The sequence below is a fragment of the Tupaia chinensis genome, unplaced genomic scaffold (genome assembly GCF_000334495.1).
Source record: "Tupaia chinensis unplaced genomic scaffold, TupChi_1.0 Scaffold000236_1, whole genome shotgun sequence".
Taxonomy (NCBI): Eukaryota; Metazoa; Chordata; class Mammalia; order Scandentia; family Tupaiidae; genus Tupaia; species Tupaia belangeri.
Window position 1 is genome coordinate 653,295 of NW_006159714.1, and position 27,494 is coordinate 680,788.

The following is a 27,494-nucleotide window of genomic DNA, read 5'->3' on the forward strand; positions in this document are numbered from 1 at the left end:
AGAGCCATCACCCCTGACACCCTCAAAAACAGGGAGGGGAACTCTCTGAAAGATAAGAATCCAACTGAGAAAAACTTGCCGAATGACTAGAACGAGTATGAAATGTGCACAACATAATATGATGCTAAAATACTGAGGATGATGCCAATGGTTATATCATTGATGTCATTATTGTATGCTGCATGCATGCTTTTACAAACCATACTGTACCTTACACAGATGTACAATACTTCTATGTAAGCCAGAAATTACAATAAAAATAAGTAAGAAAAGAAATGCAATTGTCTTTAACCTCTTCCTAGGAATCTCATCAAACAAGAGAAGATGAATTCCTAGCACAAGAGAGAAAGAGAGAGAGAGAGACTGAGGGACTCCACACACAGTACTTTCTACGTGAATGGACTGTCCACCTGTTGTTCTGAGGACAGCTCTGGGGAATTACCTATGATGCTTTCCCTGCCTAATGACATGAGCTTTGCTCCTGCACAGATTTGCCCTTCACCTTCCTGTAACTTGTTGGTCCTACCCAGCTCCCAAAGATAACAATCTACCACCCACCATCTGAACAGTGGGCCCATTCATTTCCCCCTCCTTACCCTTTCTGGCTTGTCTTTGAGTTTATATTTTGTATAGCTGCTGTGTACACACATACAAATGGGTCTTAAAGAAGTTCATAGACATATATCTATGCCTAGATTTCAATTTCTTTGCAACAAAATAAACTCATACTTCAACTCCATTTTTCATGAATATTTTGATGTTTTCTCAAATATGTTACATCAGTTCATGTGCTTATTTTCTTATTAATATACTATCAATTATCTTATACATAAAATGATCCAAACTTCACAGAGAAAAGGAAAATTTAAACTTACCTACTTACATAAACATTAGAGGTGGTCATAATTTTGGACTAAGCTCACTAGGCCTCACCAGACTATACTGAAATGGAATCACTCATGCTAGAATGTAACCCCACTAAAATGAAACATTAACAAACTACATAGGTCCTAAAGTCAGTGAGTTTACCTGAAAACAAGAGACTCTAGTCTAATCTGTCAGTGCTATAAGTAGCAAAATGTTTCCATATTGTGGTTACCTTGTGAATGGGCACCTGAAATAGTGAAGATGCTACTTAAACTTGTTGAACGTTTATACAAACATCCTTATTGTTCAATACATTTCTCCTTTACTTTCCAGACTCATTGTCTTCACTACTTGGCTAAGATTTAGCAAAATGACTGCAGGTGACCATGAGTTCCTCCTGCTCTCCTTATCACAGAATTTAGCCAATCACTGCTTACAAGAATCCTTGCTAATTCCCCTCCCATTCACAAATTTTGCTTTTTAACAACATCCCAAAATCTCTATGAAAGAAAGATACTGTATGTACCACTTAATGCATACCAACTATCTGCCCTCTATGGTAGAGACTGCAATAGTGGAGGCATAAAAGCAGTGAAAATAGATATGGATGCTGAAGACAGTGTGAAATGTAGGGGAGGGAGAAGGGAAGAGTATAGAGAAGGAAAGCAGGAGGAAAAATAGGCATGACATTTGTGGGACACAGAAATGGCTTAATACCTGTTGATGATAACATGTATGGTATTCTCAACTGGACTGATCGGACAAGTATTTCATGTTAGGTAAATTATCTTTACAAACCAAATGACATACAGTGATTTAATATTTCAAAAAATAAAAAATCATCTTATAAAAAAGAAAAGCTATTTGCTGATGATGATGTGGATAGTAATGTCCTTGACTGATATGCATGGTAATCATGCTGGAAAAAGAAATGTTATACACTGTAACGATATATGTGATTAAATGTAATATAAAAGAATAATAAAAATATTTTAAAAGAAAATAATAATAAAATAATTATCTCAAAATCTGTCTTGAAACATAATACTTACTAAAGGAAGCTTGACTATATTGTGATGCCTGGCTGATCTTCCTAACCCTGACCCCAAATTAATCATTTTGCTTTGCTTATTTTGCTTCAGTTTTCCTTTCTTAGGTCCATACCTACACCAGTAAAATCACAGTTTCAGGAACTTTATAATGAAAACCATAACTGTTTTGGAGAAAAATCATTCCAATGAGTCACTAAAAAATATGTGAAAGAGGAAGTTGTCAGAAAGACAAAACTTAATCAGTAATTTTCTAGCACCAACATTTTCTATATGGTATGATTTTTCTCTCAGTATATCCCAATGCAGTAGCTGTAAATTTTTTCAGAACTCAGAGATTTTCTCTTTCTAAGCATATACAGAGATATATGCTCTGTGTCTGCACTTATGGTACCAAAAGAATTAAAAGGGATTTCAATATTGAGCAAAACAAACATGGACCTTGACCCTTTACTGTTTACAATCAAAAAGGAAAGGGGACATTAATTAGACACTGGACAAAGAAACATAAAAGTTGTAATAGAGTACAGCTACATGGTGCTATAAGACTATTTAATAGAATACAATCTTGTCTAGCTATAACCAAGGAAAGCTTCCTAAGGAAATGACTATTGGGATAATACACCAGGCAAAGCAAAACCAAAAATGGGAATGGTGAAATGCACAGGGAAAAATGAACAGTGCAAAGCCCTTGGCAGGAGGTCATCTGATGAGAAAAGGGAATGACCTCTATGCCTGAAATGCAAAAAAGAGGAATGTTGAGAACTGAGGGGCATTTAGAAAAGTATTAAACCAGATAAAGCATTGAAAGTCATGATAAACTACTTGACCTTATTCTACAATGAATGGTACTTAGAGAGGATATGACATTTCAGCTTCGTATTTGGGAAAGCTCTTTCCTGCTACAAATGGAGAGCTGATAAATGAGGTGCATCATTAGATATGAGTAGGTAATTCAGGAGACTTCTGGAATAGTCCAGGGGAGAGATTCTTTTAGTTGAGATTAGGGTACTGATAGTGAAAATGGGGAAATGTGAATGAATTCAAGAGATTTTTGGTAGGTAAATGGGACCAGCTTAGGTGATGAAATGAATCTGAGATGAAGGAGAAAGAGGAGAGAAGGTGATTGTTACTTGTTCTGGTATACGATGATGTCATTTACTGAGCTCTAGAACACCAAGGGAGTAAATTCATAGGTGTCACTGTGAAGTTCATTTTATTCAAATATCTTCTTATTCTTTCTTTTTATCCTTTCTTTGAAAAATAAGTACTGTTTAATATAACATGCTCCCACTTTGCAGTATTTTAAAGGATTATAGAACCTTGTTGGTACTCACTTCATGTTAACAGGTACTATTCATAGTTAGCATAGTACTTTTGTCCTATTAAGAATTCTAATTTCCTCTGTATGTTTGTGTGGCTAATGTATTCTGGGATGATTTCAAGACAGTCATGTGTCGCATGACTAAGTCTTGGCCACCAAGGGATTGCATATATGATGGCAGTCCCATAAGATTTTTTTTTTTTTTTTTGAGAGATTTTCACTGTAGGGCGCATGCGCTCGCCAGACAGACAGAGAGAGACATAGAGACAGAAAGCGAGAAATCACCCCCCAGGGGGGATGGTCACGCCGCAATCCCTTCTCCTCCATTCTCCTCTCGGGATCTTGGGCACGCACGCACACGCGCCCGGCGTGAGTTTTAAGCCACCGGGTCCGGGACACGAACCGCGGTCGACTACGTGGGAGTCCAGCGACATATCCATTACGCTAACTGCTGGTTCCCTGTCCCATAAGATTTTAAGGAGCTAAAGCTTTCCTATTGCCTATTGACTTTGGAGCTGTCATAATGTCATCATATAAGACATTTCTCACATGTTTATACTGATGCAACCATAAACAAATCTTCTGCAGTGTCAGTCATAACAATGTGTATCATGTACAACTATGAACAGTAATCATACTGGATAATGATAATAAACAACACTGTTACTGGCTTATATATTTACTCTATTATTCTTTCATCATTATTTTAGTGTTCTCCTTTTACATAAAGAAAAAATGCTTACTTTAACAGTATGCCATGTGACTAGCGGCAGTCTCAGATATATCATGTTCACCGCATCTCTTTTCTTGAAGCAATGAATTTATTATTTTTAATTACATATTTTTAGATTTAATTGCTGTACATCTTGACAGCATATGACATTGACTTTCTGTAAATGGGTATATTCCATCATAGTCTAGTCAAAATACAATCATACATGGGACCAGCAGTTAGCGTAATGGATATGTCACTGAACTCCCATGTAGCCGATTGTGGTTCGAGCCCTGGACCCCATGGCTTAGACTCATGCTGGGCATGTGTGCGTGCTTGCCCATGATCTTGAGAGGAGAATGGAGTAGAAGGGATTGTGGCGTGGCCATACCTCCTGGGGGGATGATGTCTCGTTTTCTGTCTCTCTGTCTCTCTCTGTCTTTCTGGAGAGCGCATGTGCCCTATCACAAAAATCTCTCCAAAAAATAAATAAATAAGTCCCTACACATTATCATCAACAAATAATTTTCCATTTTTGTGTCCATTAAATGTTTTGCTTTTTTTTCCCCCTCTTGGCACGTCCCTTGTTTACATCATTTTCTCTTGTGATGATTTTGTTCAGTATAGCCATTCCAGTAGGACAAGAGGAGGAGACAGAAGATGGCAATATTGATGAGCCTGACCTTGTGTAGGCCTAGATTAATGTGGGCGTGTGTATCAATTTTTAACAAAAAGTTTAAAAAATTTATTGTACCTTCTAAATGTGTGTAATTACTAAATGTTGATTAAAGTATTAGTAAAGTAAAAAAGATTTTTAACTAGAAAACTCTTATAAAATAAGGATAGAAAAGTATTTTTGTACAGATGGGCAAGTATTACTTCAAGAAAGTCAAAGTTAAAAGTGTATGAAGTAACCATGTTATAGTAAGCTAAGATGAACTTATTAAAGAAAGAGTAACGTGTTAATACATTCAGTACAGCCTGAGTGTACTGTGTTGATGGAGCCTACAGTAAGTGTACAGTAATATCCTGGGTTTTCGCATTCACTCTCTACTCACCGACTTACCCGGAGTAACCTCCTGTCGTACTAGCTCTATTCATAGTAAGTATCTTATACAGGTGTCGCATTTCTCAATCTTTATCATGTATCACTGTACTTTTTCTCTGTTTCAATGTGTTCAGGCACACAAATACTTACCGTGTGTTAACAACTGTCACAGTATTCAACATAGTATCACGCCTAGCCTAAATGTGTACTTGGCAATACACATAAGCACCCTCTATGACATTCACACATTATCTAATAACACACTCCCCAGAATGCATCTCTGTCATGAAGCAAGTTATGACTGTATATAATTATATACTTAAAGATACTAAGCATTTTTATGAAAAGCTATTGCATTGAAGGCACAAATGACTTAAATTCTTGCACAGTGATAATATGAAAATCAAATAAATTAATGTTTATTAAAGAGTACTAGATATTGTCATGTAATAGTATGTTTTTCTTTTTTTTTTTTTTTTTGAGAGGTTTTTGCTATAGGGCGCGTGCGCTCGCCAGACAGACAGAGAAAGACATAGAGACAGAAAGCGAGAAATCACCCCCAGGGGGGATGGTCACACTGCAATCCCTTCTCCTCCATTCTCCTCTTGGGATCTTGGGCACACACGCACATGCGCCCAGCATGAGTTTTAAGCCCCCGGGTCCAGGACGCGAACCGCAGTTGACTACGTGGGAGTCCAGCAACATAGCCATTACGCTAACTGCTGGTTCCCAATGTAACAGTATGTTGATCATTATTGTGATAGCCAGTTAAGCAACTGTAAAACAATTTCTCAGAGATAACTTACCAGTCTTAAGCAAAGGGAAGTTTCTTAAAAAATAGGGATTATTGAAATTCATCAGCGCTTGTGCCACAGTACAAATAAAGGTACACTTTCACTGGCCAAGACTAGTTGAAAATGCCACAGTGAGAAAATCATCACAGTAAGCACCACCACCTTCATTTCTGTCTTATCACCAGTAGATATTCCATTCCCTTGCTCTACCACTGCTTCTCCATTCATCGGTACACTCCAGAAAGCCTCTAGTAACTCATTTACTTTTAAAAGAGATTTCAGTAAATGCGCTATAAATTTTCAATGAGTTATTTGAAATTGGAGGACCCGAAATAGAAATGTATTTACTTTCTCTGTTTTTTTTTTTTTAGATTGATTAATTCCATGCAAGATAAGTGTTACTCAAAAAAAAAAAATCAAGAAGAGAAAGAAAGATTATTTTTACATAATAATGGACTGGTAATTAAGAAATTGAAATAAGCATTAACTTGGAAGACTCCTTTTCAATATGTAGATTATTCCAAATCAATTAAGGAAATCCTTCGGCGTTGAATGTAGCATTAGTAAATAAAAAATGTTTTTTAATTCACTAAGTTTTGTCATTTATTTACACGATGGAATCTATGTCAATAAATATAGTTCCTCTACTATAAACTCTCTTTCCTCCACCCCTTGCAAAGCACTTGCATTCACCAGAAAAGAGGGAGAGGGGAGTAAGCACCCCCTATGAGGAACAGTTATTACACAATCACGTTTTCTCCATCTCTCTGTCCTATTGGGATCTTGGGCACACACACATATATGCCCAGCATGTTTTTTATGATACCAATCTGGGACTGGAACCCTGGGGTCAGCCATTTGGGATGCAGCAACCTTAACTACAAAGCCATGGCCTTGCCCTGCTAAAAACTTTCATAAAATCAGATGCCTATATTTAGGAAAACAAAATGGATTTAAACAAATCATTGCTAGCTAATTAATTGAACAGATAAAAATCACTACAATTTTTCATTTTGTTGCCATAAAATAAAATTTTAAAACTACTTAACTCTATCACTTTTTGTTTTCTATATGTACAGGTGTTCACCAGAGGGAGAGAGAAAGAAAGTGAGAAATCACCCTCATGTAGCAAAGGAACAAAAATAACAATTTGTAATCTATTTTTTAAATTATCAGACTTATCTTTTTATGCTACTGTTATGATTATAACAAGTTAACCTGAATGTAGCCTAGATATATCTTTTTTGTTCATGTTTTTAAAATAGTCCTTAAAGGTAGCTTTGAGCACACTAGCAACAATCTACTGACTGCTGGCTTTAAATTTTATCTAATTAGTAACATCATGATTCAGAAATAAATTCTTGAGTCTTTATGTTCTCTTAATGTCATACATTTATGTTGAGGGCATACAGACATTGTTCTATGTCACAAAACAAAACTAAGTTTAAGAATCTCTTACTCTCCAACAAAATTCAATTGCTAAGCATCCAGTCAACGATAGACATTAAAGACTACGTCGCACTTTTACTCTCTATAAAATTGTATAGGCAAGCATTTTCTTTTATTGCTATCATTTTATTATTATTATTTATACATTAAATCACTATTCATCATTTAGATTGTCAAGATAATTTACCCAGCATGAGATACACCTCACACCAATCAAGTTGAGAATACTGTACACATCATCATCATCAACAGGTAATTAACCATCTCTGTGTCCCACAAATGTAATTTTCTGTGTGGTGACACTGTGAGACAAGTATATCCCCCAAAGCAATAAGAGATTCCTCAACCACCTATGTGAGAGGGAAAAAAAGAAAGGAACAGATAAAATCTCAAATTTAAACCAAGTAAACTACAGAATGCCAAATGATAGGATCATGTGCATAGACCAGAGATGTCTCAACACTCTCTGAGAAGTTGTCTTAATTTTTCACATCCTATCAACATAAATAATCTTGCAATGAATGGAATTGTCTGATTTACCTAGAAATGAGAAAGCCCGGAGATAAATCTGTAGCTTGCAATTTGTTTGAGGATCATGTGCAGTATAAGATGTCCCTTGATGTCAGTTTTTCCCCCTATATGTGATTTTTCTTTCCTTTAGATTTCTCAGTATGCAAATGTGTAGTTTGCCATGAAAATGATATTCCTTGAATGATGCGGAGAACATGTCATTCAATAAACAATGGATCAGGAAAGTACTCTTTCCAGTACCCTCCATGTATTTGTATTGGCTTCAAAGTCATGAAAAAAGACATTCAAGTTTTAAGAATGACAAAACCATGGATTTTATTCCATTTTTACAACTAGTTCACTAAGCAAATTAAATAAAAATACTTGACTATTCGGAACCTGTTTACCCATTTGCAAGCATCATCACTTAAATCATAGCCCGGACAAGGCCTCTGGGCCGTGAATATAAATTATGGTATTGCCTGCAAAACACAACCTTGAAAAAAAAATCGTATAATTGCACAAAGATATGGGTTACCAAGAGGAAAAAAAATGGCTCAATTTCTATCTTCCTGGCAATATGGCTCAAAGAAATGAGACCATCAGTGATGATTAATGCTCGTTTCAACTTGTGTATGATTGCACGATTTCCAGTTAGCCTTCCTTAAGTGTTTTTAAGCACACAACAGTGATCAGATTGAATGCAATCAACTTACTTCTGGAGCCTGAAGAGTTCCTCACTGTCGTGAAGGAGTCAGTACTCTGCCTGGCTGCTGCAGAAAACGGACAGGGTGAAAGCATCTCCAAAGCTGATTCTGAGGATGGTGGCAGAAGGAAGGGTGACCGGTTACTACATGTCTTCTCAACACCTGGCTGAATGGTTACGGGGACTCTTCAAAGGAGGAAAGCACACAAAAAAAAGCACATCAAAAAAGGTTTATGAATTATCCTTTGAAAAATCTAGTTGTTAAATGTGTGATCAATCTTAAACTATATTAAGACTATCACTAAATATAATTTAAATAGATTTGCATAATAAGACTTTCCAGTAGAATGTGGAATTTGCTGATTCTAAATAAATATGGCGGGGGGCTGTTTTTCATGTCTGGAAATGTTTTATCTCAAAACTGAAGCTTGTTTAAATAATGACAACCTACATAGCTAAATTATCTTTATCTTTCAATGAATTCAATTTGCAGGATAATGTTAACATACTGCAGTGGTACAATGTGACGTTCTGTGAGGCTGACCCATATAAGAAGGTACCAGGTTTCTTTTCTTTTTTTAAAAAAAAAAAAAGAACTTCATTCATTTATTTAAATTTGACCAGAGAGAGAGAGGGAAATAGAAAGCAAGCCACCAGGTCTGGGACTAGAACTGCAGTCAGCCATGTGGGAGTCCAGCACCCTTAACCACCACACCACCTACTGGCCCCACAGGATCCAGATTTGTGTTAGAGTCCCAGCCGAGAATACCTGGCATGTGTGTTCCCATGATCTGGAGATAGCTGAGGCTAGGGGTGGATTGTGGCATCGAAAACCTCTTGGGGGAGTGGTCTTGCTTTCTGTCTCTCTTTCTCATGAAATAAATACACTTTAAAAAAAGATGTTGCATATGTCATATGTTAGCACATAATAATCAACACCCACTATGTACAGAACACATGACACTAGGAATACAACAGTGAATGAACTAGAATAAGCTCTGTCCCCATAGAGCTAACATTCTTATGTTGTGCTGCATGTTCTCCTCAGTGGAGAAAATCTAAATATTGCAACACGTGTACTATGAAGGAAATATACAGACAGGCTCTTCTTATTTTAACTTCATGTGAGAAGATTGCTAATTTCTACCACTTTCTGACAGTTCCATGTCAATCTAAGTAATAATCAATCAGGCTCTGCGAGACATAATGTTTAATTTTCCTTTCCCTAAGATCTATAAGATAGTACCAGTTGATATTCAACTACTGAAATTTTCAATGTGGAGATAGACCAGTTTAAAAAAACACATTTTTTTTTTGGGGGGGAGAGGTTTTTTTGCTATAGGGCATGTGCGCTCGCCAAACAGACAGAGAGAGACAGAGAGACAGAAAGCGAGAAATCACCCCCCCAGGGGAGATGGCCACACCGCAACCCCTTCTCCTCCATTCTCCTCTTGGGATCTTGGGCACGCAAACACACGTGCCCAGCGTGTTTTAAGCCACCAGGTCTGGGATGTGAACCGCGGTCGACTACATGGGAGTCCAGCGACATAGCCATTACGCTAACTGCTGGTCCAAAAAAAAACACATGTTTTTAAAATAAATAAATAAAAGCATTGTACTTTTACTTTGACTATGATATTTTATCTGGAATCAAAAGTGAGGAACAATTCAATTTCAAAATGAATGAATAAAATCAGATATAGCTGATACAATACCAACTTGGGTTTTTTTTATTGTTTCTGTTGTTTCCATTTGTAAACATATAAATGATCTGACAAAGTTTAAATTAAAGAGGATAGTAATACTGTCTTAAGATGTTCCATAATTGAAAAACAAATTTCCTGAAAAAGAAAATTTAGCTAATTTTAGGCTACAATTTTTATAAATACAAAAAAGAAATACACAGCTTAATGGTACATTTGAATATAGAACATTATAACTTATGAGGGCCAGCAGGTGGTGAGATGATTTAGGTGCTGGACACTCCCATATGGCCAGCCATGGTCTGAGTCCAAGACCTGGTGGCTTGCTTTCTCACTTTTCCTCTTTCTCTCTGTTCTCTCTGATCAAATTAAAATAAATGAATGAATAAATAAAATTAAATAAAAAATTTAAAAGGAAAATTATAACATATACTTCAATTTATTCTACACATCTGTCAATCACTGCAATCATTTTTTTTAATATATATGTATTTAAGAAAAGATGTTGGAACCAGGAGTAGAAGTTATGCCGTTGGGCTCTTACATGGCCAATTGTAGTCTGAGTTCCGGACTGGGTGGTTTGAAAATCACTACAGGTGTGCGTGTGTGTGCATGTCTGTATGCATGTGTGTGCATGTGTGTGCACACACGTGCATACCTAAGATCCCAGGAGGAGGAGGGATAAGGGATTACAACGTAGCTATTCCCCTATCACTCCATCCCCCACACACTCCCCTTACCCCCAACCCTGGCCCCAGGATGATTTTTCGCTTTCCCTCTCACTGTGTCTCTCTCTAGTGAGCACACGCACTCTAAGGCAAAAACCACTGAAGAAAGATGTTTATTATAGAATTACAGACTAGGACATACCATGTACATGTACTCACATGCATAAAGATTCCTCATAGATGAAGTACCCTGCTACAGGTATCATTTGCCTTATCTTTTTTGTTTTTGTTTTTGTTTTTGTTTTGCCATGGGCACAGGCACTGGCCAGTGAAAGAGAGAGAGGCAGGGAGAGGGAAAGTGAGAAATCACCCTCCAGGAAGGATGACCATGTCGCAATCCCTTCCCCTCCATTCCTCTCCAGTTACATTTTAAACTAATTTTTACATTCAATATACACTCACCAAAAAAAGAAATACAAAATCAAATCTCCCTCAAAAGCAAGATATTCTTTTTGAAGAGAACTGATTTCATGTTTCAGAGCTACTTTCAAAATATTTTGTGCTTATATAAATGTGTTTATGTAGATTTTGACAAATATAAGATATTATAACCAGTTTTCCTGTGTTCCTTTATTTGCTATAGCTTGAGGATCATTAATTTCTGTCTCTTATCATCTACTCATTCTTTGTATTAGTATACACTCACCATACGGATAGTCTAATCATATCATGTCTTAGTCGAAAGATGTGCAAGTTTCCAAAGTTTTGTTAGTATAAAAAAGACACAATCGATGCGCAAATACATGAATTTTGCATTCATGTAAGTTAGCACATGTGTAATAAATTCCCAGAAGTGAAACATTTAGATTAAGAAGACTCATTATTCCTGAAGCTCTGACCACATTTTCTTCTCCATAGAAAAGAGGCAATATACAGAAAAATACATTTGAATTTTGTACTTATATATTATTGAATTATATTAGCAAAATATAAATTCCTCAATATATTCTCTTACCCTATAGGCTACCAAAAATCTGGATGTTTAACTATTTCTATTTCTTCATGTTAGCATAAAAGCCCAGTAAATGCTGCAACTTTTAAATTCCAGTTCCCCAGAGAAAGTTCCTTTTATATATGATCATGTAACTTATTAATAAAAACAACAGTTAAATTTTTCTGACATTAGCTTATTTTTGAATTTTTAAAATATTTGTTATTTACATTTAATCACCAGACATCTTTTATTAAGCATTTACTATGCCAGCAAGCAGAAAACACATGCTTCCACAACCAGTTCTCCCAAGAATCAAATGAGATAAATACATATTTCTACTCTATTCCTGTAAAAGCTAGGATAGAGAAAGATCTGCTAAGCTTAGGCCAGGTTGCACAGCTAGTAACTGGCAAAACCAGGGTTCTCTCGTTCCATTAGATCTTATAACTCATAATGTAAGGGACAATTTCTGAAAACCATTACAGGACTCTATAGTAAAGTAAGGTTCTATTTTTTTAGGTGATATTTGGTCATGCATTGCTGAAGGCAAGAGATTTTAAATTTGAGATTATGGTACTATGGCTTTCTAGTGCTATCACATGAAGATTTCTTTTCTTCTTGATAGTATGTTCAAATTAGCCATCTTGTAAGAAATTCTGATCAATCAGTTACATGTTGTTACCATTGATAGCCATCTTCCACAGTCTTAGGAAATTTGCCAACTGCTATTGTTCATGTGCATGTATCCTCAAGAACTATTGCTTTACATTTAACAATAGGGCAAAACTCTGGAATTAATGAGGGAGTATCTATTCTAAAGTGACCTATTACCTGCTCTAAGCACCCAATGGTACTTCCTTACATTCTCCAACGTCTTTACTAAGGGGTCATCAGTCATCTATACATACCCACTGAAGAGAGTCTCATTATCCACAAAAGCAGACCTTTAAAGTCTTATAAAAACCAGTCTTGGAATCATAGTATACGATAACTTTGCTTCCCTCAGGAAGTTTTTCCCAAGACTGGCTCAAATTTTCACCCATTGAAAACTAAGGAAAGTCTTGAAATATTTGAAGACAAGAGTAACATAATCTTATATATCCAGTTCATCTAAAAGATCCACAACATGTGAAGATTTATTAATTCATCAGTGGTATCATTACCCATCCTTCTCCCTCTTAAGCCTAATAGTACAAAATAAACAACATGGAGGGGGTTATTCTAAATTAATTTTAATTATATTTATCTTATATGGAAAATGATTAAGAATTAACTATTTAGTTATCCATATGTTTGATCCATGTGATGCAAAAAGCTAGCATATATGAAATATATGAATAATCAAGTCATATGGTTTTACTGAAATTCAGTCATTTAATTAATAATCATAGAATCATACACAGTTTAAGATAATACAGCCAGCATGTTTAGTGGACTACTCCAAAACTGAGGTTGTAACATAAGAAATGCTATTTAATTTAGACAAATAACTTGAAAATAATTTGGACCCCAAAAAGGAATTGAAAATGTTTCATATTAATGAGTTTTAAAAGCAAAAATATAAAGAAAGATTCATATAAATATTCAGAGAGCTATTACAAAAACATGCTTGTTTCACCACTAATACTGCCAAACCTATTTTTAAAATTCAATTAGAGGCACTGATTGAATATGGAAATGCATTTGTGTTATTGAGTAAGAGTATAGTACCATATTCTTGGCTATAGGAAAATGTTTACAAATTATTACACACATCCAAGATCATATGACAAATAAATTAATGCACCACTAGAGCATTTATTGCTTAATGTAAATGTCACATTGTAAATGAGAACAACTAATCATTCCTTTCCTCTAATAGCATGAGTTCAGCAGTTAAATAAAACATAAATTTTGGTGACCTAAAAATTTTATTACAGCATTTGTAATTTCCCGTTAACAACTCAGAGAAAATAAGTGATGCTGCATTTTGGTAGGCTATATCCCAAGGTGAAGGATTTTTTTTTTCTTTTTTTTTTTTTGGCAGGGCTGAGTAAAAAGGGGCGTGAAGGTGGTATTTTCTTTCCATTGTTGTTTCAAGAACTAGTTCATCCACTAAATTTGTGATAGGTTAAAATAATGAGTTTTTAATCACGAAAAAGATACTAATCTAATTGATTTACTGAAGAAACAAAATACATTATCATGATTTAAGTTTAATTGTAAAATTTCTGATTATTAGATAGTGGTTGCAAAATTTGGAGACAAATATGAGTAGAAGAAATGCAAAATAAGGCCCAGATAAAAACTACAGAGTTAATGAAATGTTTTTACCGGCATAACTACTATTTTATCAAATGATAGGATCAAAATAATCCAAAAAAGTAATTAAAATCCTTCAAATGACCATTTCTTCACAATTTACATGTACTCTGCTGAAATTTTCTTGAAATTTCTTTGAGGTTTAAAGTTCTGGATTTTTGTCTCACCAAAAGGCAACTTTGGCACACCTTTACCCGCGGTGATGTGAGAAGAAAGTCCTTTATCTTCTTTCATAAGAAACTCATGCTTTGCTCTGACATGATAAATGCCAGTCTATCCTTTGAACACAGGGAGAAATAAAATGCAATATCCTTGCCCGCTTAGTGATTTGGCACAAGTCAGAAGATAGATAGTATGGTCACTCTAACATACATGTCAGGGCAGCTCTTTGGCAATGACTATTTTCAATTAAAAGAGAATACAAGCAACTCTTTATTGACATAATGACCATTTTAACTACAAGCTCGACACAAGGTATTTTCCTTCACTTGCTCTTTTCCTGTTCTCCCCCTCTTCCTTCTTCTTTCCTTTCCCTTCCCCTCTCCCTTTCTTTTTCCTTTTCCTTTCCACAGTCTCACATGTGACATCATAAATAATTTCAAAAAGAAAGTAGAATACTGTACAGTCCCCAAACATATAAACTTTAGAAAGCACATTTAAATAGAATTTAAAAACACGTATATTACATCTGCAGCATTCTTACTTCAAGTAAATCTGTAGAAGCCAGAGACATTCTTTTTCACTTTGCCAGAGGGCATATGTGCTCCCAGAAGAGAGACAGGGAGAGAACGAAAGAGACAGGGAGAACGAGAAAGCATCCCCCTGGTAAATGGTCACCCCTGATCCCTTCTCCTTCATTTCCTCTTCCTTTCAGGAGTTTGGGCATGCACACACATGTACCCGGCATATTTCTCAAACAATCAGGTTCAGTACTCGAACTGTGCAGCCAGGCATGTAGGACCCAGCTGCCTTCAACACCACATCACTGGCTGTCCTGCCAAATCAATTTTTGATACACAGAAGATAAAGTGCATGCCCTTGTTGTCCATTAATATTCATTATATGTGTAATACACGAGTGCATTCTTTTAAAATTTAACATAATATATAGGTGTTAGAGATCCGAGGAAGGAAATAACATGGCTGTGAATGGATAGGCATCGTAATAATGGAATTGCTCTAAAAATGTTCTCATATATACTAACATCTAATTAAATTTAGGAAACTTAATATAAACACATGCAAGCAAACCTAAAATAATATATATAACTATTTATATAAGCAAATAATATAGTTACATTTAGAAAGAGAGAGAAAGAAGAAAATACATTTTATAACAGTCACCCTAAGAGCACTAGAAAATATACATGAAAGCTAAGAAGCCAATACCCAAATTGTTAAGCTATGAAGTAGTTTTTGGCCCACTGTCTAAAATCAGAAGACAGATAGTGGGTTGAACATGAGGCCATTTCAGGCAAGGGTTGAGCAAGAGAAAATTAGATTCTTTATGATTTTTTTTTTTTTTTTGGAGAGGTTTTTCGCTATAGGGCTCGTGCACTCACCAGACAGAGACATAGAGACAGAAAGCGAAAAATCACCCCCCAGGGGGGATGGTCACGCCACAATCCCTTCTCCTCCATTCTCCTCTTTGGATTTTGGTCACGCACGCACACGTGCCTGGCGTGAGTTCTAAGTCACCAGGTCCTGGACACGAACTGTGGCTGACTACATGGGAGTCCAGCGACATAGCCATTACGCTAACTGCTGGTTCCCGATTCATTATGATTTTTTTAAAAAAAAGACTCTGGAACAATCTCATACAAACAAAAGACCACATGAAGAATGGGAGTTTGGATCGACAGCAAACCTGATGAAAGGCAATTTTGGTGTGGGGAATAAATTGTAGCATGAGGTGTATTTTGTAATTGTTTATGATAAAAAGCATATGTGCACTCAGGAGGAACAGAGAGAAACAGAGACAGACAGCGAGAAGCACTCGGGAGCACAAGGGAGACCTTTGACAGATGTCTCATTACTACAAGATCCTTATTCCCTGGTCCTGCAGCTCACAGGATCTGGGCACCTGCCTGTGTATGCAGCACATTTTCAGGGTGACCTGGGGATGCAAACCCCCAGTCCTCCAGGCCATATGGCTTCCAGTGTTGTAAGGGACTTGTGTTACTGCTAGATCACTGCAGCTGGGCCAAGGAATACTTTATTAAAGGGGTTGCTTAGAGAGTTAAAAACATGTTTACCGTGACAGGAAAATCTACTAGTTTAGTTGTGACAGATATCACACTTTAAAACATACCCCTCTAATGGAACATCATCTGCTTTCGTCCTCTCATTGGCTTATAAATTGTTTGAGCTCTGGGAACAGATATGCATACTTTATGTCCTACAGCATCTGACCCAGATCTACACACAGCAGATGTTGAAGAAATACAAATTAAGGGTTTTTTACTTCTTTTTTTTTTCACTGCAAATGTAGGAAAATCATTCACACAAAAAAATTCAGAGATGTTATCTCCTGAGAAGAATATTTTTGAAAGAAAAAAGTCTCAAAAAAATAAGAACGTTCTAAAAGTTAAATTCATATAAAACAATTAGGAATGATTTTGCTGACAAAGAGGTCATTGGAAAGAAAGTTAAAGAAACCATAAAAATCTGTGCAAAAGGAATTCCTTATAAGGTCAGATTATAAAGTGTCACGTATAAAAGACAGAAGGATGAAAAACTAAAGATGAATACAAAACAGTGTTTGCAAAGCACTTTCAGATACATTATTTCATTAGACAGTAGCCCTGCTGTCCTTGGTGTTTTCTTGTTCAGCATTTTAACACTGACTTGAAAGACCTAAGAAGCAGCACTTATTAAATCTGTGAATCTGTGACTGACACAAATCTGGGATTTAAAATGTCTCCATGGGTTTAATGGATAGACCAAGCGTGTCAAAAGGAAATACAATAAAATCTAAGGTAAAGATACTTAGATTCAGAAACTCAGCTGTGAAAGTGTAGCTGAGTGTGCATACTTCTTAAGAACAGTTTATATGAAATATATATATAAAGAGTTGTTTCCATGATACTTAGGGGTCAACAGTTTCAGCACTCTTTCAGGACTCAGCACGCATTAACAGAAAAGGCATATCCAGAACAAGCTCAATGGTTGCATTGGGTTGTTTGGTATTTGTCAAACCACATCTGAAATAGAGTGTGTCTCATTCTGAACTCTGGCAAACATACCTGGAGTCATGTACCCAAGGAAAGTACGGTTAATCCCAATCATTGCCACTGGAAAATGGTTGGAAAATAAACCTGGAAAGTTTAGCTTGGCAGAGATGAAATAAAAAGAGGCTATCTTCAAGTATCATTTTAAGAGGCTGGAATTATATTAAAGACAGGGATCTGGATTGAAGGATGAATTGCATGGGAGTTTCACTTTTACATGAATAGTGTGATGTTTTCAGTAGTCTCATTAGTATGGCTGCTTGGAAGCAGGGAATTCATTGTTTGCTGATAGGCACATTCTATATGGGTAACAAAGATGACATCCTTGTTTGGAACTTAAGGTTGGAGGAGATTGACCATGAGGATGCTAAGTCATGAAGCATGGCCTTTAGTAAGGCACCAGCTTAACTGTGCCCACGCTCAAAGGCAAATTGTTTTCCCTGAGCTACAGAGGGCGGTTCTCCTAAGAGAGACCTTTTGCAACAGATACATTTATATATCACCACTGAACTTATAATGAGATAGATATTTAAACCAAAATGTAAGTGAGACAATATGAGAAAGATGCGTAGGTGGAGAGAGGAGTGTTCATGTGCATGGGGAGCTATATGTTTAAATATATTTTCAATATGTTCTAATTCATAATTTTGATGTTTGACCAAGCAAACTAAAACTTCCTGCACAACTCTAAAAATGCATGCATTTGTTTTTACCATAAGCGTTATTAACTCTGTGATCTTTAAGTTTCTGAGCAAGAGTACAATCTGATTTTCTTTTTTTAGAGCAATAACTGTATTAGTCAAATAGATCTGTGTACATAGTGATTGTGATCAGAATAAGAAAAAAAAACACTTTTAATATGTTATATGTGTACTTTACCATTTTCAAAGGTTTTATTATACACATAATTTAGTGTGACCTTCAAAATAGTTTTACAGGGCAGGTAGCATAGTTATTGGTTGCTTTTATTTCCAAGAGTACAATCTGATTTTCTTTTTTAGAGCAATAACATGTATTAGTCAAATAGATCTGTGTACATAGTGATTGTGATCAGAATAAGAAAAAAAAACACTTTTAATATGTTATATGTGTACTTTACCATTTTCAAAGGTTTTATTATACACATAATTTAGTGTGACCTTCAAAATAGTTTTACAGGGCAGGTAGCATAGTTATTGGTTGCTTTTATTTCCAAGGTTCTGAAATGACAACTTACCCATATAAATTCATGCTATTATTTGGGTGGAAGGTAAAATAACAGACTGTATCATTTCTGACTTTTTGTAAGTCTCTTTTCACTCAATTCTATTTCTTTGTTTGTTTGTTTGATATATGGAAGTTCCTCAGGTCCAAGAAATCTTAATTAACCAAGTCATGATGTTAAGAAAAAAGATAACTGGGGCCAGCAGGTGGTATGGCAATTAAGGCATTAGACTCTCTCATGGTTGATTGTGGTTCAAGACCTGGACCCAAAGGCTTGAAACTCAAGCCAGGTGCATGTGCACATGTGCCCCAAATTCTGAGACAAGACTAGAGGAGGAGGGGCTGTAGAGTGGCCATACTCTCGGTGGAGTGACTTCTGACTTTCTGTTTCCCTGTCTCTGTCTGTCTGGCTAGAGCACACACCCTATAGCAAAAACTTCTCACCACACACACAAAAAAAGAGAATTGATAGCATGTTAAAGATGTTAGAAATAAAAAGCAAGTGGAATTTATAGGAATCAAATTATTATATATCATGTATGCATAATTCTTTTAATTTATTTTGAACCTAAGGGCAATATATGTTCAAATTTATCTCAACATATCAAAAACGAATGAGCTAAACAGAAAATATGTTTAAATAAATGAAAAAAAGACATAGTTTCAAAATATATAAGTACTTCTAGTACATTGGCTTAAAGTTGCCAATTCTGAAATTATCTTATTAAAATATTACTGGTGGTACCAGCAGGTGGTGTGGTAGTTAGGGTGGGGAACACTCCCACATGGCTGACAACGGTTCCAGTCCTGGACCTGGTGGTTTGGTTTCTTCCTCTCTCTCGTCAAATTAAGATAAATGAATGAATAAATAAAAATTAAATAAATAATTATTTAAAAAATATTTATTGGTTTCCTGACCTGTATCAATAATTCCATTCTTAACTATAGCAATAATTGAATGATGATGAACACTCAAAATTAGAATGATGATAGCTTCTTATCTAATCAATGAAATTCTGTTGCTTGAAGTCTTTAAAATCCTCTGTGTCTGTTTGCACTTACTCTTCACTACATTATAATTTAGTTTCTCACTCTCTCTCTCAAGCATTAATACAACAACTTAATAAGTGGGACCCCTGCTTTAGTCTTTTTTGTTTCTTTGTCTATCTAATCTTTATTGATTTATTTATTATTCACCTACACTAGTCTTATCCCAAGAAAATACATCCCTGATATTTTCATTTCACTACCACCGTAATGATTGCAAGTCGAATTGTGCATCGCATAGAAAATTCTAGTATAGCATTCAAGCCCCATAAGCATCTGGCTTACACCATTCCTCACCACCTAAGTGGCAGGCATACTGAACCATACAAAACTTTTACTAATTTTTAAAATTATAGAAACATACACGTAACATAAACTTTAATATTTTCACAGTTTATATGTGTGCAATTCAGTAGTATTAAGTACATTAATATGATTGTACAACCATCATCATGACCCAGCTCCAGAACTCTTTTCATCTTGCAAAATTCTTTGAGGGGTTAAAATATTCTTTATAAACATATAATAATTGCACAGATTTGTGGGGTGCAATGTTATTTTTCAGTACAAGAACATAATGTATTATAATTAAATTAGGACAATTAGCATGCCTATCATATCCACCACTGATCATTATCCGTGTTGAGAACATTCAACAGTCTCCCTTTTAGTTACTTTGATATACACAGTAAATATATCTCATTTATATTCTTCCTACTGAGTTTATAACACTAGAAATAGCTCCTCCTATCTATCGGCAACAGAAGCAAAATCACATCTTATGAAGCTATTAAACTGTATCTCCTCATTCTCCCCTCCTTACCAACCACTAGAAACCACCATTATATTGTCTGTCTCTAATCTAAGTACCTCAGATATGTGAGATCATATAATATTTGTCTTTTGAGACTGGCTTATTGTATTTCATGTCAAGTCCCTGAGATTCATTCACATTCTAGCATACATTTGACTTCTTATTGAATTATAAAGCACATTTTGCTTACCTTTTGATCTATTGATGGACATTTAGGTTGCTTCCACATTTCATCTTTGTGAATGACCATGTTACAAATGGATATATAAATACATCTTTCATGCTCTGCTTTCTTTCTTTCTTTTTTTTTTTTTTTTTAGAGAGAGAGAGAATCTTGCTATAGAGTACGTGTGCTCACCAGAGAGATAGAGAAACGGAAAGTGAAAAATTATCACCCAGGGAGATGGTCATAGCTCAATCCTTTCTCCTCAGTTCTCCTCTCAGGATTCTGGACATGCATGCAAATGTGCCCTGCATGAGTTTCAAGTCAATGGATGTAGGACTCATATAGTGGGAGTCCAGTGACATAACCATTACACCATCATCTATTCCCAATGCCCTGCTTTCTAATCTTTCTATTATTTTCACTTCTATACCCAGAAATAAAATTGCTGGATCATATGGTGATTCTATTTTTAATTACTTGAGGAATAACCCAATTAATTTCCTAGTGACTATAACATTTTACATTCCCCAAACCCACCGGAAGTGCTCAAGTGTTCGAATTCCTCCACATATTCTCTCCACTGCTTATTTTGTGTGTTTCATCATCTTCTCCTTTTCTTTTTTACACATGCCAGTCATCTTTTATTGGATGTGAATTCTCGACTGAGATATCAAAGGTTTTTGTTTGTTTGTTTTCCACATATCATCTTCTTCTTTTGACAGCAGACATCTTAAAGATTGTGAGGAATATCTCGTTATAGTTTTGATTTGCATTTCCCTAATGATTAGTGATGCCAGACACGTTTCATGTGCTTATTAGACATTTGTATAACTTCTTTGGAGAATGTCTACTCAAGTTTTTTGTTCATTTCAGAATCAAATTTTTTAAATGTAGTTTGAGAGATGAATCATTTGAAAGATACATTAATTGGAAATGTTTTCTCCTATTTTGTGGTTTGTACTTTCATTCTGTTGATAGTATCTTTGAATGCACATTAAAAAAAAAAAACTGCATGAAGTCCACTTTGTTTCTTTTTTCATTTGTGTCCTATGCCTTTAGTGCCATATCCAAGAACTCACTGCTAAATCCAGAGTAGTTATGATGATTTTGCCCTATGTTTTCTTCTCAGATAATTAGAGCTTTTTATCTTACATTTAGATTTTTTATGTATTTTGAGTTAATTTTTAAGGATATAGTGTTATGTAAGGGTCTATCTTCCTTCTTTTCAGGAAGGTGCCTCATTTACCAAGCACTATTTCATTGAAAAGACTGTCCTTTCTCTAATGGTCTTTGTATTCTTTGTATTCTTATCAAAAATCATGGTCTAATGTACACAGAAGGGTTTGCTATTCAATGCCTGTTCCATTCCATTGGTCTATATGTCTGTCTTTATGCCATGACCGTACTTTTCAAATTACTGTAGTAAGTTCTTAAATCAGGAAGTGTGAATCCTCCAGTTCTTTTTCAAGATTGGTTTCCTATTCAGTGTTTCTTCAGATTCCATACGCACTTTAGAATTTTGTTTTTAATTTCAGCAAAAAGAGTCATTGGGATTTTGATAGGGTTTGCAAAGAATGTGTAGATCACTCTAGGTAGTACTAAAATTTTAATACTACTTAATAATATGTCTTTCAGTCACAAACAGGAAGTTTTCCCTTTATGTCTTCTTTAATTTCTCTCAAAAAACGTGCTACAGTTTTCATTGTGTATGTCTTTCAAACCCTAGACAAATTCTTAAGTATTTTATTATTTTACGGTATGGTAAATGTAATGATTTTAATTTTCTTTTTAGTTGGTTCATTATTGGTGTACAGAATGCAAATACTAATTGTATATTGATTTTATATTCTCCTATTTTGCAGAATTTATTTAATAGTTTTTATAGTTATTTTTGTTGTTATTGTTTTATCTTTAAAATTTTTATACATAAGATCATATAGTTTTTGGCCAGAACCACCATCTTCCAGTAATTAACCAAAATGATGAACACAAAGGGAAAGAACACAAAGCGGAAGAAGAGAGGCACCCGATACATGTACTCTAAGCCTTTTAGAAAACATGGAGTGGTTCCTTTGGCAACATATATGCAAATCTACAAGAAAGGTGATATTGTAGACATCAAGGGAATGGGTACTGTTCAAAAAGGAATGCCCCACAAATGTTACCATGGCAAAATTGGAAGAGTCTACAATGTTACCCAGCATTTTGTTGGCATTGTTGTGAACAAACAAGGGCAAGATTCTTGCCAAGATAATTAATGTGCATATTGAGCATATTAAGCATTCTAAGAGCAGAGACAGCTTTCTAAAACGTGTGAAGGAAAATAACCAGAAAAAGAAAGAAGCCAAAGAGAAAGTATCTGGGTTCAACTAAAGCGCCAGCCTGCTCCACCTGGAGAAGCAAACTTTGTGAGAACCAATGGAAAGGAGCCTGAGCTACTGGAACCTATTTCCTAGGAACTCATGGCATGGTGGGTGTTAAAAATAATCTGTGGTCTATAAAAAAAAATCATATAATATGAAAACATAATTTTGCTCTTTCCTTTCCAATTTGGAAAACTTTGATCTCTTTTCTGGCCTAATTACTCTGGCTAGATATTCTACTATTATGTTGAATAGAAGCAACAAAAATGTATATTCCTGTCCTGTTCCCTATTTTAGGAGAAAAGCTTTTAGTCTTTCACAATGGAGTATGATCTTCTCTGTGTCTTTTTCAAACATGGCTCTTAAAATGCTGAGGTAGTATCCTCTATTCATAGTTGCTGAGTGTTCTTACTGTGAAATGATTTTACATTTTGTCAAAACTTCTTTGGCATCAAAGAGATTTTTAGGTCAGTTGGTGGCATGGTATTTAAAGTAGCTGGATCCCTTATGGCCAACTGTGCAGTTCAAGTCCCAGACCTGACAGCTTGAAAAGCATGCCAGATGCATGAGGATGTATATCCAAAGTCCCAAAAGGAGAAATGTAGGAGAAGGGAATGTGGTATGATCATCCTACATGGGAGTGTGCTTGCTCAATTTTCTCTCTCCCTCTCTCTCTCTGTCTCTCTAAAGCCAGCACATGCACCACCCACAAATTAAAAAGAGATGATCATGTATTTTTTCCTTCATGTTGTTTATTACATTGATTGATTATCTTATTTGAATCATGCTTTGATTTTACAAATCGATCAAACATAGTAATAGTATATAATACTTTTCATATAGTGCTGAATTCAGTTTTCTAGTATTTTGTTGAAGATCTTTGAATCAATGTGCATAACGCATAATGATCTGCTGTATTCTTTTCCTGCAGTGTCTTTGACTTGCAGGAATTGTAATTCTGTCCTCACTGAATGAGTTAGGAAGTGTTTTCTCCAATTCCATTTAACAAAAGTTTGAGAAGTATGGATATTAACTCTTCAAATATTTGGTAAAATTCAGTGGTGAGTTCTTCAAATCCAAGGATTTTCTTTGTCTGATTTTTGACAGGCGTATCAAGTTTCTTACTAGTCTATTCATATGTTCTATTTTTTTTATTTAGTTTTAGCAGGGCTTGTGTGTGCCTATGGCATAACTTAAAAAAATCTATTTTCTTTCTTTTATTATTATTTTCATCTATAATAAGATAATGAATATCCAAATGATATGGAATAAGTATTTTCATACTTACTAGTTTTTACATTGTTAAAACACTGAAAAGGAATTTTGGGTAAAATGAATTTCAAATTTTATGAAGATGGGAAATTTACATGTTTTAAGCCAAAGGTTATATATGCTTTAGATTCAGTAATTAAAAATTCTAATACCGTCTTGCAGAAAACTCTCTTATGAAGTGAATTATGATCCATTTACTTGACAACATTATATTAGTTTCTAAAAATTTTTCCCTAATAATTACTGGTGTTCTAACATACTTAATACTGCAAAATCATTAGGAAATGATTTGGATCAAAAATTTTGAATTAATATTATACTTGAGAATTCATGAACTCATACTCATTTAGATATTTTTAAAGAAAGATTTTCGCTATAGGGCCTGTGAGCTCGCTGTAGAGACAGAAGACAAAGAGATAGAAAGTGAGAAATCGGAACTGAACCTCGGTCGACTATGTGCGAGTCATTGACATAATCATTATGTTCTCTGCTGGTCCCAACTCAAACCCAATCAGTTTAAAACAGGAGTGTAAACATTTAAAGAAAAGAACTTCAACTTTTTTTTCTTTTTTTGTAAAGGTTTTCGCTATAGGGCGTGAGCGCTCACCAGACAGAGAGAGACATAGAGACAGAAAGTGAGAAATCTCTCCCCCGGGAGAATGGCCATGCCGCAATCCCTTCTCCTCCATTCTCTTGGGATCTTGGGCACGCACACACACGTGCCCAGCGTGAGTTTAAGCCACCGGGTCTGGGATTCGAACCACAGTCGACTATGTGGGAGTCCAGCAACATAGCCATCACGCTAACTGCTGGTCCCAAGAACTTCAATTTTTAAAAATCATGTTCTTCTTAGAGCTATGTATGAAGCTTGTTCAAACAAGCATGTTTTAACAAAGATAAGAAATTATTGAAATTATGAAAGTATTCTCATTCAAAATAATATTCTTGCCTTATACTTTATAGGAACCTGCTATTGTAAAAGAAATTGAGAGAAGGTGGTGCATGTTTTGATTAATTTATTAAATGGTTGATTAACTGCAAAAGAAAACTTATTGATGGAAACTCTGGTTCTAGGTTCAACTTGCAATTCAGATGTGTTTTTAAAAGATGCCATATGTGAATAAATCATGAATTCATAAATTGAGCTACAGGGGAGTTTTTAAGCCAAAATCTTTAAAATTGTTGGTTAGCAAGTTCATTTCTAAAAGGCCTCAGAAAAACAACATACTTGATCAATTTTTGATGGAGCCATTAAAATTAAAGATGCCATTTTTATCAAAGTGATAAAAATGTCTCTCATCTAAAATGCTCAGACACTCAACTGAGTTAAGAACATTAGAACCAAGAGACTCATAAAATGTTTTGGCTTCAAGATAGAAGACAGCTATAAAATTTGGAAACTTTCCCAATCTTATGTAGTAGACTTGATGGATTCTCTTTATGACAAAGAATTAAGAGAGAAAGTTAGAAGTGGAGAATAGATTATAATTCATAATTACTAGGAAACTTAAGAGTTAATTAAAGGACTCGTACACATTTATAAGGATCAGGCAGTATCTTATAGGCTTATTAAAACATAGTGAATGGCTTCCATTAGTTTTTTGTGTTTTTATTTTTGGTAGTTAAAAATTTTCTATTATTTCTTGAAGTAAAGAGAAATGTGTTTTTCCTTATTTCAGTCTCTGGGCTCATTAAGATTATCTATCTGTATGAAGTATATGGACACCAACATTTTTGCTGAGTGATCATATTCAGTCTTTTCTTTTCTTCTAAATAATACATTTTTAAAGTTTTTAGTCCGAACTCTCGAAGAATAGTTTCAGCCCATTTTATCTGTGTTTTCTCCAAAGACAAGCAACACAAACTAACTTTGTCTACATGTGCTTTTAGGGATTGCTGACCCTGCATGTCTATCCAATAAATTTGACTAATGGAAGATTGCCCAATGTGAAGTACAGCCCTGTAGATTTTGTAAAAGCCACACACATAGAAATTATATTGACAACATCATCACTAAACTTTCCCATTGAATGAGAAAAAAACCTGAAATAAGCTTGAGTCTATCTTATTTCATTCTCATGAAAACAAAACAGACACTATGCCTGAAATAAACAATCATTGATGAAACTAAAATTGCTTTAGAAATGTTCTAGTGCAATATTTGTGTGATTAAAGCTAAAGGAAATACTTGAAGCAAAAAATACAGAGAACTCAAAGTTGCTCTCTCAGAAAACAGTTCATGGAAAAACGGCAGCAAATGCCAAAATTCAGAATTCAGATGGTTTTCTTTCCAAACCCTTAATTTTTTTTTTTTTTTTTTTTTTTGGAGAGGTTTTTGCTATAGGGTGCATGCGCTCACCAAACAGATAGAGACAGAGAGATAGAAAGCGAGAAATCACCCCCCAGGGGAGATGGCCATGCCACAATCCCTTCTCCTCCATTCTCCTCCTGGGATCTTGGGCACGCACGCACACATGCTGGGTGTGAGTCTAAGCCGCCAGGTCCGGGACTCGAACCGTGGTCGACTACATGGGAGTCCAGTGACATAGCCATTACGCTAACTGCTGGTCCCCCCCCAAACCCTTAATTTTCAATAAACCTTAGCTTCCATAAGAAACTCTGCCCCATCCAAAAAAAAAGCATGAATATTGGTCAACAGAGGGATCTTAAAAAATAAAGCTGGTTTTGACATTCCAAAAACAAACATTTAATAATCAACCATAGCAAAGATGTAGAAAGATGATTGTGGGTTCATATAAGTTCTCTAGGACACTTTTGCCTGTCAGTATACATTCCCTATACCACTAGAAGAAATATTTCTATAACCTCTTGGAAATGCAAAGTTAGTCTCATTTTCCTCTCTTGAGAACTCACATTCAAATGTGAGTGAGAATAATTGCATTTGAGATTATTTGGTCACCTGATCACCTCCTGCTACCTTAACACACTACCAAATACCCACACAACATTCACAGGTAGAATATTTAGAAAATAAGTGTACTTGAGCTCAAAGTTACAAGCAATCAAAGGCAATAGTCAAAACTAATTTCCATACTTCCTAAGTTTCAAGATTGAATATATAAAAAAACTTATAGATTATTTGGTTTTACTTATTATTTTACATGGTAAGTAAGTATTTCTAAATATTTAATATATAACTATATATATATAGTTATATATATATATATATTACATCATTTTTGGCTTGGCATAATGACGAGCAAACATATAGAAAAAAGTAACTGAGGGAAGCAAAATAATATAACTTAATTTTG

At 35.2% G+C, this 27,494-nt stretch overlaps 1 protein-coding gene across 6 annotated transcripts in view; it reads right to left on the minus strand.

Annotated features, from left to right (window-relative positions):
• The window catches only part of LRFN5 (leucine rich repeat and fibronectin type III domain containing 5), a 291,489-nt gene that overhangs the window by 147,687 nt on the left and 116,308 nt on the right, over positions 1 to 27,494 (minus strand). For all 6 annotated transcript variants that reach the window (XR_334564.2, XM_014587811.2, XM_006148484.2 and 3 more), the window contains one exon: positions 8,470 to 8,645. The gene's annotated coding sequence lies outside the window, so the exon portion shown is untranslated. The remainder of the gene's footprint in view (positions 1 to 8,469; positions 8,646 to 27,494) is intronic.